The sequence below is a fragment of the Carettochelys insculpta genome, chromosome 8, assembly GCF_033958435.1.
Source record: "Carettochelys insculpta isolate YL-2023 chromosome 8, ASM3395843v1, whole genome shotgun sequence".
Taxonomy (NCBI): Eukaryota; Metazoa; Chordata; order Testudines; family Carettochelyidae; genus Carettochelys; species Carettochelys insculpta.
The window spans coordinates 63,944,398-63,959,684 of NC_134144.1; the positions used below are offsets into that span (position 1 = coordinate 63,944,398).

Here is a 15,287-nt window from a genome sequence, read left to right on the forward strand (position 1 = left end):
TCTGAGTCCCAGAGGGCTCTCACAAACTTGACCATGAACCTGTAGCGACCGGTCCCCACCTCCTGAAAGGAGATGGGCTGCATGACCTGTAACAGGATGGTATGATGAGACCGCGCCCCATGGCATGTAGCCGATCTGTAACTGCCAGTTGCAAGAATCCCCAAAGGCCGCTGATGGGATGCTAGATGGGAAGGGCACTGAGCTACTACAGAGAATACTTTCCCAGGGGTCTGGCTGTGAGGTCTTGCTGGAAGGCTCAGTGTCAACCTGAATGCTATGTTTGGGGTGAGGAGGAATTCTTACCCCCACCCAGTCTGATTGGCAGAATCCATGGTTTCCTCTCCAGTGTGTGACGGGTCACTTGCAGGCTTCAGCTAGCGTAAATGGTAGATTCTTCTTCGAGTGTCCCCGTGGGTGCTCCACATTAGGTGTCGGGCTCGCCCGGCGCCGCAGATCGGATCTTCCAAGCAGTTTCTGCCGGACCGCGCATGCGCCGGTGCGCGCCGCTCCCCCGCGCGCTCCCGGCCATGTGCGCGATCCGGTCCCCGCCAGTTCCTCTTAACCGCCGTTGGCTGCAGACGGAATCCAACTAGGCTAAGGCCAAGTAGTGTATTCAACAACTTTATCTGTTTTTCTTTAAGTTTTTTTCAGGCACTTAGGCTACTATAAGCTAGCCGGTTGTTATTTTGTAAAAAAAAAAAAAAAAAAACAACAACGAACAAGCTAGGAGAGGGACAGCTCAGCCAGTCCCAGTAACAAGCGCCAGAGGCCAGGAGCTAGGGCTATCAGCCCTCCTGCTAAGGCAGGCCATCGGACGGGGAAAACGGCACAAAGAAGGTGCTAAGTACCCACTTAAAAACTCAAAGACTCATCAACAATGTCCTCTTCAGGCTTTAAAAAAAAAAAAAAAAAAAAATGCTGCTTCTTGATAAGGCCCTCCAGCCAGAAGCGCCGGAGCGGCCGCAGCAGGAGGGACCCTCCGGGGCCCTTAAAAGGAAAGCTGCCTCCCTCACTCCATCAGCGCAGAAACGGAGGAAAGTATCTCCAGCCCGATCCCTGCCAGCAGCAACAGCGAACGGGACGGGAAGAGCAAGCAGCCCCCAGCCGCAGCAACAGCTGATCGGCGGCTGCACGGAGAGCCACGTGGAAGCGGCTCAGCCTCCGATACTCAGCCAGCCACCCCGCACCCCAGGCAGGGCGGCGGCTAAGCAAACGCCGGTACCGGCGGCACCGCAGGCAGCGACACCGACCCCCGGGGGAACCGGCGGTGCAGAGCGCGCAGGCACGTAGCCTGCCGGCACCGGAGGACACCGCACATGCGGCATCGCCCTCAAGCGTGCCTAGCACGGTGCGGACGGGGCCGGAATCCCCTGTATGCTCCCCAGTCCGATCCCTGCCGGCAGCAACGGCGAGCGGGATGGGAGGAGCGAGCAGCCCCCAGCCGCAGCAACAGCTGATCGGCGGCGGCACGGAGAGCCACGTGCAAGCGGCTCAGCCTCCGATAATCAGCCAGCCACCCCGCATCGCAGGCAGGGCAGCGGCTAAACAAGCGCCGGTACCGGCGGCACCGCGGGCAGCGGCACTGACCCCCGGGGAACCGGCGGTGCAGAGCGCGCAGGCACGTAGCCTGCCGGCACTGGAGGACACCGCACATGCGGCACCGCCCTTGAGCGTGCCGAGCTCGGTGCGGACGCCGGAATGCCCTGTATGCTCCCCAGCCCGATCCCTGCCGGCAGCAACAGCGAGCGGGACGGGAGGAGCGAGCAGCCCCCAGCCGCAGCAACAGCTGATCGGCGGCGGCACGGAGAGCCACGTGCAAGCGGCTCACCCTTCGATAATCAGCCAGCCGCCCTGCACCGCAGGCAGGGCGGCGGCTAAACAAGCGCCGGTACCACCGACCCCCGGAAAAACCGGCGGTGCAGAGCGCGCAGGCACGCAGCCTGCCGGCACCGAAGGACACCGCACGTGCGGCACCGACTTCGAGTGTGCCGAGCTTGGTGCGGACGGGGCCGGGATCCCCTGTATGTCAGGGGCGGAGTTACCTCCTCAAGGGAGGGGGAAGACTGCACACAAGAGGAGGCATTGCAGCCCCTCTCCGCACAGGGCTGTGGAGTTGCTTTCTCACAGCCCTCCGCTATGTTGCAGACTCCAACTAGAAGGCAGGGGTCCCCCCTCCCCTTGGCCTACCCGGAGCCCCCTTCTCCATTTCTGCAACCAGCCTCACCCTGGCTGGGACCACCTCCACCCTTCCTGGGATTTGAACCGCTGCACTATTAGGCAAAGTCGCTCTCTCCGGGGTCTCCACGGTCTCCCTCCCCCAGACGCACAGGGTATGCACCAAGGGAGTGGTCTAGGTCACCTTCCCAAGACCAGTGCTTATACTGCCATGGTTGCCCCTACCACGCAGGGCATAGACACCATCGGCAATCTACTAGGGAAAGATCCCTACGAACGATCTCGTACCCCCGAGGGCAATTGCGACCGGGGACAGAGACTTAAGCATCTCAGGGGGGACTGGTTATGGAACCCCGAGATTTTCCTCGCACACCTCTAGTGAGAGGGTGTACCATCATCAGCAGGAACCGGAAGGGTCCAGAGAGACGTACCCCAGCGGTTCCTCGCTTTCCTCCCCGGATGAGGCTACGGCCCCGGGGGGCGTCCATCCTCCGGACGATCTCAAACAGTTCCAAGAGCTGTTTTACGAGGGTGGCCTTCACGCAAGGCTTCCAGACAGCAAAGGTGCAAGAGCAACACCATAAGCTCCTCAAAAATCTGAGACCTCCGGCCTCCTCCAAAATAGCAATACCGCTGATGACGCAATCTTGGAGTCTGCCACTATGATATGGCAGACTCCTGCGACTATTCCGCCTGTCCACAAAAGAGCGGAAAAAAAAAAAAAAAAAAAAATACTTCGTGCCCACGAAGGGCATGGAGTTCCTGTTCAGCCACCCACAACCAAATTCTTTGGTGGTGGAGTCGTTGCAACGTGGGGGAATAGACAAACATGCCAAAAAGCTAGAGCTGTTGGGCAGAAAGGTCTACTCCTCCTCCACGCTACTGTTGCCAATGGCAAATTACGCAGCGCATCTAGCGAACCATAATTTCGACAACCACATTAGGTGACCTCCCTCATGGACTCGCTTCCAGAGGGCACGAAACCAGTGCTCAAGGCCATCATCCGACCATTTTATAACCAGTGGCAAAGGATCACCACAGACAAATGGGTGCTGGAGATCATAGCCACGGGGTACGCCATCCCCTCCCAGTTGCTCCCACCGCCATGACCTCCACCCGGGGCCCCACCTCCAGGAGACCTCCCATGTAGCGAGGCTCAAGCAGGAGGTAGACCATCTCATGCTCGTAGGGGCAGTGGAAAGAGTGCCGGAGCAACTGCAAGGGAGAGGGTTCTACTCGAGGTACTTCCTCACGGGGAGGCCCATCTTAGATTTTCGAGGCCTCACCGGTACCTGCGCAAGCAACGTTTTCGGATGATCACAAACGCCTCCATCCTTACGGCACTAGACGATGGAGATTGGTTCGCAGCCCTCGACTTACAAGGTCCTACCGTTTGGGCTCTCCTCAGCCCCCAGAGTCTTCACCAAGACCTTGGCAGTGGTGTCAGCCTACCTGCACAGACAGGGGGTATTTATATTCCAGTATCTGAATGACTGCCTACTCAAAGGGGCCTCGAAGGAGGAGGTACTACGCATAATATGTGTCACAGCAGGCACGTTCTCTTCGCTCGGCCTGCTTATCAATCTGACAAAATCAAAGACAGACCCCACACAGGACATAGAGTTCGTAGGGGCACGCATAAATTCTATTACAGCGAGGGCGTATCTACCAGAGACTCGCTTTTGGGCCATCGGCTCCCTCGCGCAAGGCTTCACCTTCAGCCCTATGGTGCCGGTTCTGACGTGCTTACAGCCGCTGGGCCACATGGCAGCAGCGATGTTTCGTAGAACAGAACGCCAGGTTACACATGCGCAGCATGCAGCATTGGCTGGCGAGCGTATACAAACCGGCAGCACACAGTTCACAGGATGGCGTCGCCCACAACGGAGGTGCGCAAATCCCTGCAATGGTGGGTAAACCCCGAGAACCTGCTAACAAGGGTACCCTTCCACCAACCACACGTATTGGTTTTTCTTACTACAGACACCTCCCTCATAGGGTGGGGAGCACACATGGGTGAAGAGGTGACGCAAGGGCTGTGGTCCTCTATGGAGCAGTCACTGCACACAAATATACTGGAGCTCAAAGCAGTGTTCCACGCCTGCAGACACTTTCGAGACCAACTGAAAGGCAAGGTAGTCGGGATCAGTACAGACGATACCTCCACCATGTTTTATATAAATCGGCAAGGAGGAGCTCGGTCCCGTGCCTTATGTGTAGAAGCAGTCCGGTTGTGGAACTGCTGCATCGCCAACAATGTAACCTTGAAAGCCTCGTACTTACCAGGCGCTCGCAATGTGAAGGCAGACCAGCTGAGCAGGCGTTTCGCACTCACGCACGAGTGGCAGATCCGTCCCGATCTGCTGCAACTGATTTTTCCACGCATGGGGTTTTTCCCCAGATAGACCCTGTTTGCTACTCAGCACAACAAGAAGTGCCCACGATTCTGCCCCAGGGCAGGACTGGGACGGGGGTCCCTGAGGGATGCCTTCGCGATCTCATGGGGGGGCCCCCTGCTTTACGCTTTCCCTCCCACAGTGCTCATCCACAAAGTGTTGCAGAAAGCCAGGAGGGAAGGAACCTGAATGATCCCGATAGTCCCAACGTGGGATCGACAGCAATGGTTCCCCCTATTCCTGCGCATGTCGGACCGGCCACCGATGTCCCCTCCGGTGGCGCGGGATCTGCTCACGCAAGCCCAGGGGTCCATAGTGCATCCGCACCCCCAAAGCCTGCGACTACAAACGTGGTTAATCCATGGCTCAGCTCCCTAGAGAGCACATGTACGGAGGAAGTGCAGCAAGTCCTAGAAAGTAGCAGGAGGACTTCCACCAGGAAGACCTTCAAGCAGAAATGGACTCACTTTACGGCATGGTGTTCTACCAAACAGCTAGCCCCCTTTCGGTGCCTATGGCTGTGATATTACAGTATTTACTGGACCTCAAGAGAGGAGGACTCTCGCTATCCTCGTTTCAGGTCCACCTGGCCGCCATTTTGGTGTTCAGACACGAAGAGGAAGGGCACACGGTGTTCGCCCATCCCATGGTTACCAGGTTCTTCAAAGGGCTGGTAAGCCTATACCCCCCTCAGAAACCGCTTCCACCTCTGTGGAACTCGGACCTGGTGCTTAATGCGAAAGGGGACCACCGTTTGAGCCTTTGGCCACGGTTTCCCTCCGCCTCCTTATGATGAAGACGACCTTTCTTCTCGCAATCACGTCAGCTCGCAGGGTGAGCGAGCTTGAGGCAGTTATGGCAACGCCGCCCTGCGCTGTTTTTCCAAGGAGGCGGTAACCATACGGCTGCATCCAGCCTTTGTTCCTAAAGTTTTTTTCTGAGTTTCATACTAACGAACCTATTGTTTACCCTTGTTTATCCAAAGCCTCATAACTCTAACAAAGAGGCGCGCCTACACCTCCTGGACGTGAGCAGGCGCTAGCCTTCTATATGGACAGGACCAAGTCCTTCCAGAGAACGGATAGGCTCCTAGTCTCTATCGCTCCCAAATCAAAAGGAGAATGTCTCTCTTCGCAGAGAATCTCTAAGCACATCGTATCTTGCATAAAAATGTGCTACAAACTCAAAAAGACTCCTTTACTGGCCACGCCCAGGGCTCATTCCACTAGGGCGGTGGCAGCATCAATAGCCTTTTTTTCAAGGGCGTTGCGCTAAAAGACATTTGCAGAGTGGCGACCTGGTCATCCTGTGACACCTTCGCCAAACATTACGCCCTTCACAGGGTATTCCAAGAGGATACCCGTCTCTCGGCAGCGGTCCTCTCGGGGACAAGCTGCACATAATCCGATTACCCACCTCCTATCTTGGGTTACTGCTGGGTAGTCACCTAATGTGGAGCACCCACGGGGACACTCGAAGAAGAAAGAAAGGTTACTCACCGTAGTAACGGTGGTTCTTCGAGATGTGTCCCCGTGGGTGCTCCGCTACCCGCCCATCCTCCCCGCTCCGGATCTCTGTTTAGTGTTTTGCAGGAGCATCCGAGGCGGTTGGTCAAGGAACTGGCGGGGACCGGATCGCGCACATGGCCGGGAGCGCGCGGGGGAGCGGCGCGCACTGGCGCATGCGCGGTCCGGTAGAAACTGCTTGGAAGATCCGATCTGCGGCACCGGGCGAGCCCGACACCTAATGTGGAGCACCCACGGGGACACATCTCGAAGAACCACCGTTACTACGGTGAGTAACCTTTCTTTCTGTGTAACTTGATGTCATGCTTAGAGGATGTCAGTAACTCAGTCGGAGGTTGAGAAGCTGTTACAAGAGTGGATGGGAAAGTTTGTGGCCTGTAATATGCAGGAGTCAGACTAGATGATCATGATAGATGTAATGGCTCAAAGGGACCATCAGTCCCCATTGCCTTTTGAAGAATTGTACATGGCAGCCACTAGATGATGATGGGAAATGTTACTAGGAATCATGCTTGGAGCACCCACAGAAAAAAATTAGTGGGTGCTTAGCACACAGGGGGAATCATCTCTCCTCTCCCCAGCTCACCCATCCACTGGTCGCCCCACTGATCAGCTCCTCTTCCACCTGCCCTTATCAACTATTCTGCGCTGTGCAGGAGGTGCTGGGGGAGGGGGAAACATGGGGTGCAGAAGGAAGAAACCAGGCAGGGAGAAGGATGGGAGGGGGCCTGGGGCAGAGGAATATGGAATAGCTTAGGAAAGGGGCTCGGTAAGGGCAGGGCCAGGGCAGAGGGTGGGGGTTGAACGTTCCTGGAGGCAGCAGCACCTGTAAGAAAACATGGGATGGACTTGGGACAAAAGTTACTGCAGAAGCACTTCTACTGTTAAAATGAACAAAGTACAGGGAAATCTGATGCAGGGAACAATCCTGCATTGGCCTCCATCTTCAGGCATGTGTGTATATCCAAATGGCCCAGGAGGTCTTTTTGCTATCCAGTATCTGTTAATCTAATTGCTACAATGCCCTTAGGGATACCCAGAGCTTCCCCAAGGAAGCACAGCTTGTGTTCCTGTGAACAAGTTACTTTGTAGTCCAAAGCAGCAGCCGCAGCAGCACAGAACTGAGCTGAGCCTCACCCTTCCAGTTCTCCTAATTTGTTTTGTGTTCTTGCCACCAGTGTGAAAAGGAAAAGCTGGGGAGAGGGAGGGGGAGTTTTCTGGCTGCCCCTTGTTTACTGATCAAGAATAGTGGGGAAGCGGGCTGGAGGGGTGAAATGAGGACAAATAGATGTTCTGCCAAATGTTTAAGTAGCAGCAGGGGCTGACTGCAGCTCTGATCTGTGCAGGGCAGCATGCGCAAAGCAGGAATGGATCACTTTCAGAAGTGCAAAACACGGGCAGCTTAGACTTCCCTGGGATCTGTGGGTGCACAGAATCTTTATAGACCAGGCTGTACAACTGTATTAAGTGGAGCATGTAGGGGTCCCCAAACAGCACTGTGCATCCCAACTCCTATCTAACAAACTGCCTACGCTCTTCTCTTCTTAGTCTGATAACATGGTTCAGCTTTATGGAAGTGGGGCTAAATCCCACAGATGTAGAATAGGGACATTTTGACAGGTTGACAGATTTTATTTGGCCAGATTACTCTTTTGATTGCGGTGGGGTTTGACAAGCACACAGATCACCTCGACAGGCACATTCAATGAAGGTTTCTAGTTAGTAATCTGGAGTCTTTAAAGACAAATTCAGAGAGAACATTTCATTTCCTAGCCTTATGTGGCGATTTAGCGGGTGTGAGGTAATTTAATGTCAGGGATGGAACAGAAGAAAATGTCTCTTTTTATGGCTGGAAATGCCAGTTAATCTCTTTGCTTATACAGACTTAATTGAAAACCAAACCAAACATTTTTTTAATCCACATTAGTGCTTTGCACCAGGACATTTAATTTTCTTGGCGGGATATTAAAATACACCTTTCTCACTTAGTCTCAGATGACAGTCAGTTTGGAAGTGAAACCCCTTCCCAATGAGCGGTAACATTCCTAGGTTTATTTTCAGAGCCGGAGTCCTGGAGAACTTCCCCATGGATATTTTCTTGTGTACAGTAATAACTCCTGAGCCACTTTACATATGTCAGTGAGGCAGTTGCGGCTGGAAGCGTATGAACCATTTTGCAATAAAATAAAAAACACCGTGTAGTATTCTTTCTCAAGGTTTGCTGCAAACCTGAAATCAGGCTCAGGTTCATTGAAAAATTCAGATCCAGGGCTCCCTTTGAGCACTTTCTTGAGAGATGGTGGTGGTTTAATCTGGAATCTTAGCATTTGAAGTGGGTTGCTTTACCTGTCATATTTGGGTGAGGCTTCGGGACCTGGACAGTCTGGTTTTGGGCTTCTGTGTCTGAATGCCATTTAAGGTTGTCAAGTGGCTGAAAAAGGGGATCTGACAATCAGTGTTTCTTCTAATTTTTTCCTTCCAGGTGCAGAATAATTTTTTGTGCATACCAAGGCATGTCTGACTGTGCACCACCAGTAGAAACAAAAATCTAGCTGTGAGCACTTTGCTAGTCAGCTGGCAGCATTTGAATCTCTCCTGAGTGGCCACACAAACACACAGCTTACAGGGACATTGCTGGCAACCCTAAATGGTTACCATGGGGTAGCGGGAGGCATTTCCTCCATGCAGGCGGGTGCCTTGAAATGATTGAGTGAGGAACAGGGAGAGTGGGGAGAGTAAGCAACAGGGGAGGCCCCCTGGGGAGGCGGGAGAGAAGCACTGCAGGGGGGTGGTCCATTTGGTGGAAGAGGAGGGAAAAGGGAGGACAGTGAGAATAAGATTAAAATCCCTGTGGACAGCTAGCACAGGCTTCCCTGTGAGACCTTCTGTTCCAGAACTATAGACCTTTCCCTCCTCCTCTATAGCAGTGATCCCCAGCCTTTCTATGCCCAATGTCACGTGCTGAATTTACCTTCCCCTCCCCTTCCCTGAAGTCCTGCCCCCTCCTCCCCCGCCCCACCCTCACTCACTTTTACTGGGTTGGAGGAGGTGCTTGGGCTGCACATGAATGAGCTTGGGTATAGAAGGGGTGTGTGTGTGTGTGCTGGGAGGGGATGAATGTGTGAGAGGGTCGGGGGAGGTGTGTGAGGGGCAGGAGGAGGTTCAGAGGAATGTGGGTCCTGGAGCCAGTGCTTAGGTACAGCAGGGGATTTGGGCTGCAGGAGGGGATGGGGTGCGGTCACTGGGTAGGGGGTCAGAGCTTCATCAGCTGTTTGGGGTACAGGAGGGGATTCGGGATGCAGGAGGGACATGGGATGCTGTCACTGGTCAGGGGGTCAGAGCTCCGTTAGGGGATTTGGGCTGCAGGAGGGACATGGGATGCTGTCACTGGCCGGGGGTCAGAGCTTCGTCAGCTGTTTGGGGTGCAGGAGGGGATTCGGGATGCAGGAGGGACATGGGATGCAGGCTCTGAGAAGGGGAGTCAGTGTCTAAGCTTCTGCTGAGTGGCATGGCCATGCAGCTTTCCATTCAGCCACACAGGAACTCAGGGCTGCAGCAGGAAGAGGTGCTTCTCCCAAAGCTGCCCCGGCTGGCTTTTGGCCCCTGTTGGCCCCAGCAGAGAACTGCCCCAGGTGAGGGAGAGGAACCCGTCCCTGCATTTCCTAGGAGGGAGCTGACCCATGGTGGGGCCCACATGAAAGAACCCCTGTCCTCTGGTTGGGGCAGTGCTGTGTTAAGTCCAGCACAGGAGTGACCAGCCGAGGCGGTCCAGCTCCTAGGTTGGGAGAACAATGGAGCTCCGAGTGCCATGGTACCTTCCCCTGGCCCCCACATGAAGCTGCAGATGTCGGCCACTTCCAGAGCACAGAGCAGTGGCCCAGGCCAGGCAGCACCACTGACCAAGAGCTACCCAGGCAGCCCCAGACCCTCTTTCTTGAGCCCCTACCAACCTGGAGCCAGTTGTGGACCCCATACTTCTCATTCTTGGCTCCATCCCAGAGCGTGTACCCCCTACTGTACCCTGCCCCAGTCCAGAGCCGATACCCCTACCCCCAGCCCTGAGCTCCTCCCCAAACCTGGAGCCTCCATTTTCATCCCAAACCCCTCATCCCTGGGCCCACCCCAGAGCCCTCACCCCCTTCTGCACCCCAGTGTCTCACTTCAGCCTGAAGCCCCTTCCTTTATTCTGTATCCCTTGGCCCCAGCTAGGAGTTTCCTCCTCTACCTCAGCCCTAGAGCCCCTATACCCCAGCCCTCTGTCCCAGCCCTGAGCCCCTCATCGTGGGCCCCACTCTCAGATCCCTGCACCTCAACCCTCTCCCCCAGGCCTGAACCCCCCTCCCACACTCAGAGCACCTTAGCCCCACTCCTGCCATAGGACTTTTGTTATGTGCCCCATTGGGAAAGTGATGTATTGCACAGCACCTCCATATTAATGCACAACCAAATTCATTCTGCTCAGGGAAAGGAGAAATTAGAGGGAACACTGGTCGGGCTTCAGCTTTACTTATCAATAGGTACAAGAGAGGAAGAAAGTTGCTTTTGGAGATAACATTCTCGTGCAAATACCCTATGGCTAGTAATATGGAGGTATGCCTGTCTCATGGAGCTGGAAGGGAAGGGACCTTGAGAAGTCAGAGTGCAGTCACCTGCACTCTCAGCTGGACCTATATCACCCTCCCTAGTAGGGGGTGTTTTTTTCCTCTTTGTGCCAGCCTCCTAAAGGGCCCTCTCAGGGACTGAGCTCACAACCCTGAGTTTAATGAAGCCTGTGTTTGAACTACTGAGCTATCCCACCTCCTTAAAATTTTGAAGCCATGAATTTAGCCCCAAACAAAGGATGGGGCTGTGTGAATGCTCCATACAAAGCTTTGGGCAAATGAGATGGCTAGTGAAATAAAGATGTTCCTGTTCTGCAGAGCCTGTATTTGAGATATGTTGATACTGCTGCTAACTCAGGAGTCATGGACAGTCGGAGAAATCAGAATGTTTGTGAGGAAAAGAAAAAGCTATTTATTTAGCAGTTATGTCTGGGAAATGTGAGATGTTTCCAGTGTGGAAACTGAAGCTGTAATTAATTTGCTGATGATCATTTGTCCAAACTGTTTGGCTTTATAAAATATGCCTTTGAAAGCGGCTTCCTTCTGGGGGGTAAGCACTTAGGTATCCCATCAGTATTTCCAGGAAGCTGACTCATGACTTTCAGAAACCGCACACTTGACAGTGTGCTGCCCCACATACAAGAAGGAAAAGCCCTTGAGACAGTTGACTTTTCAGGCTGTCTCCTTAGCCCCAGAGCTGCAGTGGGAGTCTTTGCTGGAGGAGCACCACTGGCTTGCAGTTTCGATTGAGCTATTCTATAGCTAGTTGAGCTCTTGCCTACAAACCTCCGGCACTGGGGCCAGACCTCCTGCACTGTGTGGTGAGCAAGCTACTTTGAATCTGTTGAGAGGTATTTTTCAGTGGCAGGTGCAGCTCCTCCTCCTTTGAGTCGACAAAAGACTTTTAATGACAGTGTCTGAGAAACAAGAATGTCATCAGATCTGAAGCAGTGGGTCTGCCCCACAAAGGCACATTAGCTGATAAATTAGTTTGTTAGTCCTTAAAGTGCTGCAGGACTGCTTTTTGAGTTTTTTGAAGATACAGACTAACATAGTTACCCCTCTGTGACTTATAACGAGGTGGATAATTATTTGGCAAATTGATCTGACGTACTGGATTTGTTATGGGGGAAGGAAGCAAGGCTTACTTTAGGGCATTTCCTCCCTCTGTGTAAGGGGAAAAACTCCCTCAAAGGCCATAGGTATTTCCAGCTGTTAAAGGAGAGGAAGTGAAGCTGAGTGCCCTTATGACAGGGTCAGTCTGGTTACGTCTATTGCTAAGTTCTATGTTTGACACCAGGCCCTGTCCTCTGGAAGATTACAGCCTCAACATTTGAATTTTTCCATAAAGCCACCACTGAGATTGGTGGGTTAGATGTGGAGAGGGACTGCACAGCAGCTGCGCACTCTGCACCTAGCTTGGACCAATGCTATTCCTTACTAATGTTCAACAAGCCTAAATTCACCCCAAAGTTAGGCTAAAACCTGTGCCATGTCAGTCTGATCCCTGTCACCTGGCTGGCTGAGACCTGGCCATCTGGCATTAGTCCTCCCAATATCCTTGTGAGGTGGGAGAACCCATCTGAATCCATCTAGGGCTCTGCCTAGAAAGGTAGCAGAAGAAGTGAATGTCCAGTAATTCATCGGAGAGTCTGTTCATTAAAGAGGGAAGTGCTGGAAAGAGCACTTTTTCTAATAGCCTTTGATCGCTCTGCAGTAAAGTGGAGTCCTACAACTGAGGAACAGAAGGGGCTTGGGGAAGGAGGGAGAGAGCAAGCTCCTCTTATTGAGACACAGACCAGAGGAGACCAGGCACAAAACCTAACTAGGGCTGTTCTGTTGGTTGCCACGCTGGGTACGTTAGGAAAATCTGATTCTATACTAAGATGACAGTGGAAAATTGACCACAAACTCTGTGTTTTCTGCATCTGCTTCAACTTCCACTGTCTTACTGCAAAAACAGTGAGGAGTCCTGTGGCAGCTTGTACAACAGATTTATTGGAGCATATGCTTTTGTGAGCAAAGATCCACTTTGTCAGAGGTGTCTGTGCAGGAGGGGAATAGCTCAGCACCTAAAGCGTTGGCCTGGTAAACCTGGAGTTGTGAGCTCAGTCCTTGAGGGATTCTTTCAAGGTTCTGGGGTAGGTTAAATTCATTTTTTTTTCTTAAGAAAAATAAAAAGGATGGTAATAGATTCTGCTGTGAGTGCAGGGGACTGGACTCCATGACCTCTTGAGTTCCCTTCCAGCTCTGTGAGATATAAAGTAGGTTTTGCCCACTTAAACTTATACTCCAATAAATCTGTTAGTCTGTAAAGTGCCACAGGATTCTGATACTTGTCACTCTGATACTTGTCGCCATGCCTGGCTCACTGCAGTCAGTATCGAGATTCTGTCGATTGTACTGTAATTCTCCAGCACCCAGGGATATGTATCTGTGAAACACTGTCTCCTCTGAGCTGAGATATAGTCACGTCTGGGTTAAAAAACAATATTCCTGAAAAGTAACAGAGAGGAAGCCGTGCTAGTTTATATGCTATCAAAACAAAAAGCAGTCAAGTAGCACTTTAAAGACTAGCAAAATAGTTTAGCTCACCTAATAAACTATTTTGCTAGTCTTTAAAGTGCTGCTTGACTGCTTTTTGTTTTAATATTCCTGAAGGTGGTGTTTCAGAACCTTTCCCAGCTTTCAGCAAGGAGGGCGGGTGTTGGAGAATCAAAGGCTCAGCTTCTCTTTTGCTACTTTTCTGGCCCTTCTGCTTTAAATCACTGTATTCTTTACTTCCTTCTGTGGTAAAAGTGGAGCTGAATGTCCATTGAAATTCTCTGGTCACTTAGAAAAACCTCTGCAGATAAGTAAACACAGTCTTTTTTGGGATGTTTCTTTTACCAGACTGGAACAATGAACAACTCTGGATGCTGAAAGAACTTCACATCTAGCTGTCCTCAGCCTTAAATTAGCTAAGGGTTAGTCCCTCCTCTCCTTTTAAAACTGATCCAATAACTGCAGAAATCCTAATGCTAAGCCAGGGGGGCTAAGAGTATTGCATTTTGCTTAGCTGGACTTTTCATGTTGACATGGCAACAAATTTCAGCAACTACTGACATTTTTCTTATAACAGTGGAAGCAGAAAGAGGAAGAAAGGAAATCTGCTTGGCACACTTTGCACGGCATCTACAGCCTAGAATCCTGAATGTCTGAAACATATAGTAATGGACACAGTGAAGTACATAGCAGCCCCCATTGTGGCCATAGAGAATATTTTATTCCTGCAATGAGTCATTGCTGAAAGGTGCCATTAGCGCCTCAAACCTTTGCACTTGAGTGTCAATGGCTGTATTAGTGGGTAGTAGAATAGGAGGAGTAACACTTTGGAAAAAAGAAGCCTCTAGGAATCTGAGACGTTACGCCACTGCACAGAGAAAACAGCTGAAGGCAACCACAGTTCAGTCAGATTCTGGTTATTTTGGGTGCAACTACTTTGGAGGATAGGGTCATAATTCAAAATGATCTGGATAAATTGGAGAAATGGGCTGAGGTAAACAGGATGAAGTTTAATAAGGACAAATGCAAAGTGCTCCACTTATGAAGGAACAATCAGTGTCACACAAACAGAATGGGGTGAGACTGTCTAGGAACGACTACAACAGAAAGGATCTAGGGATTATAGTGCCACAAGCTAAATATGAGTCAACAGTGTGATGCTGTTGCAAAAAAAAGAAAACATGATTCTGGGATGCATTAGCAGGTGTGTTGTGAACAAGACACGAGAAGTCATTCTTCCGCTCTGCTCTGCGCTGGTTAGGCCTCAGCTGGAGTATTGTGTCCAGTTCTGGGCACCGCAGTTCAAAAATGATGTGGAGAAACTAGAGAGGGTCCAGAGAAGAGTGACAAGAATGATTAAAGGTCTAGAGAATGTGACCTATGAAGAAAGGTTGAAAGAATTGGGCTTGTTTAGTTTGGAAAAGAGAAGATTGAGGGGAGACATGATAGCGGTTTTCAGGTATCTAAAAGGGAGTCATAAGGAGGAAGGAGAAAACTTGTTGTTCTTGGCCTCTGAAGATAGAACAAGAGGCAACGGGCTTAAACTGCAGCAAGGGAGGTTTAGGCTGGACATTAGGAAAAAGTTCCTAACTGTCAGGGCGGTCAAACAGTGGAATAAATTGCCAAGGGAGGTTGTGGAATCTCCATCGCTGGAGATATTTAAGGACAGGTTAGATAGATGTCTATCGGGGATGGTTTAAATAGTACTTGGTCCTGCCATTGGGTCAGGGGGCTGGACTCAATGGCCTCTCAAGGTCCCTTCCAGTCCTAGAGTTCTATGATTCTATGATATGCAGTCACACTGCTGGTTGAAGAGGAAGTTTCTAATGAATATCTGTTGTTTTTCAGACAAATTTCCCTGCTGCAGGCCATTGTGTCACAATAGGACTAACAAGGGGAAGTCCTGCACCACCTTAGAGACTAACAAATCTTTTAGTTCATGAGCTTTCGTGAGTAAAACTACAGCTCACAAGCCCTGAAAGCTCATGACCTAATAAATTTGTGAGTTTCTCAGGTGCCACAGGACTGCTTGTTGTGTTTGAAGT

General features: G+C 51.6%; 1 protein-coding gene across 2 annotated transcripts in view; it reads left to right on the forward strand.

The window, feature by feature from the left end:
- The window catches only part of ITGB5 (integrin subunit beta 5), a 123,130-nt gene that overhangs the window by 97,377 nt on the left and 10,466 nt on the right, over window positions 1–15,287 (forward strand). The window lies entirely within an intron of this gene.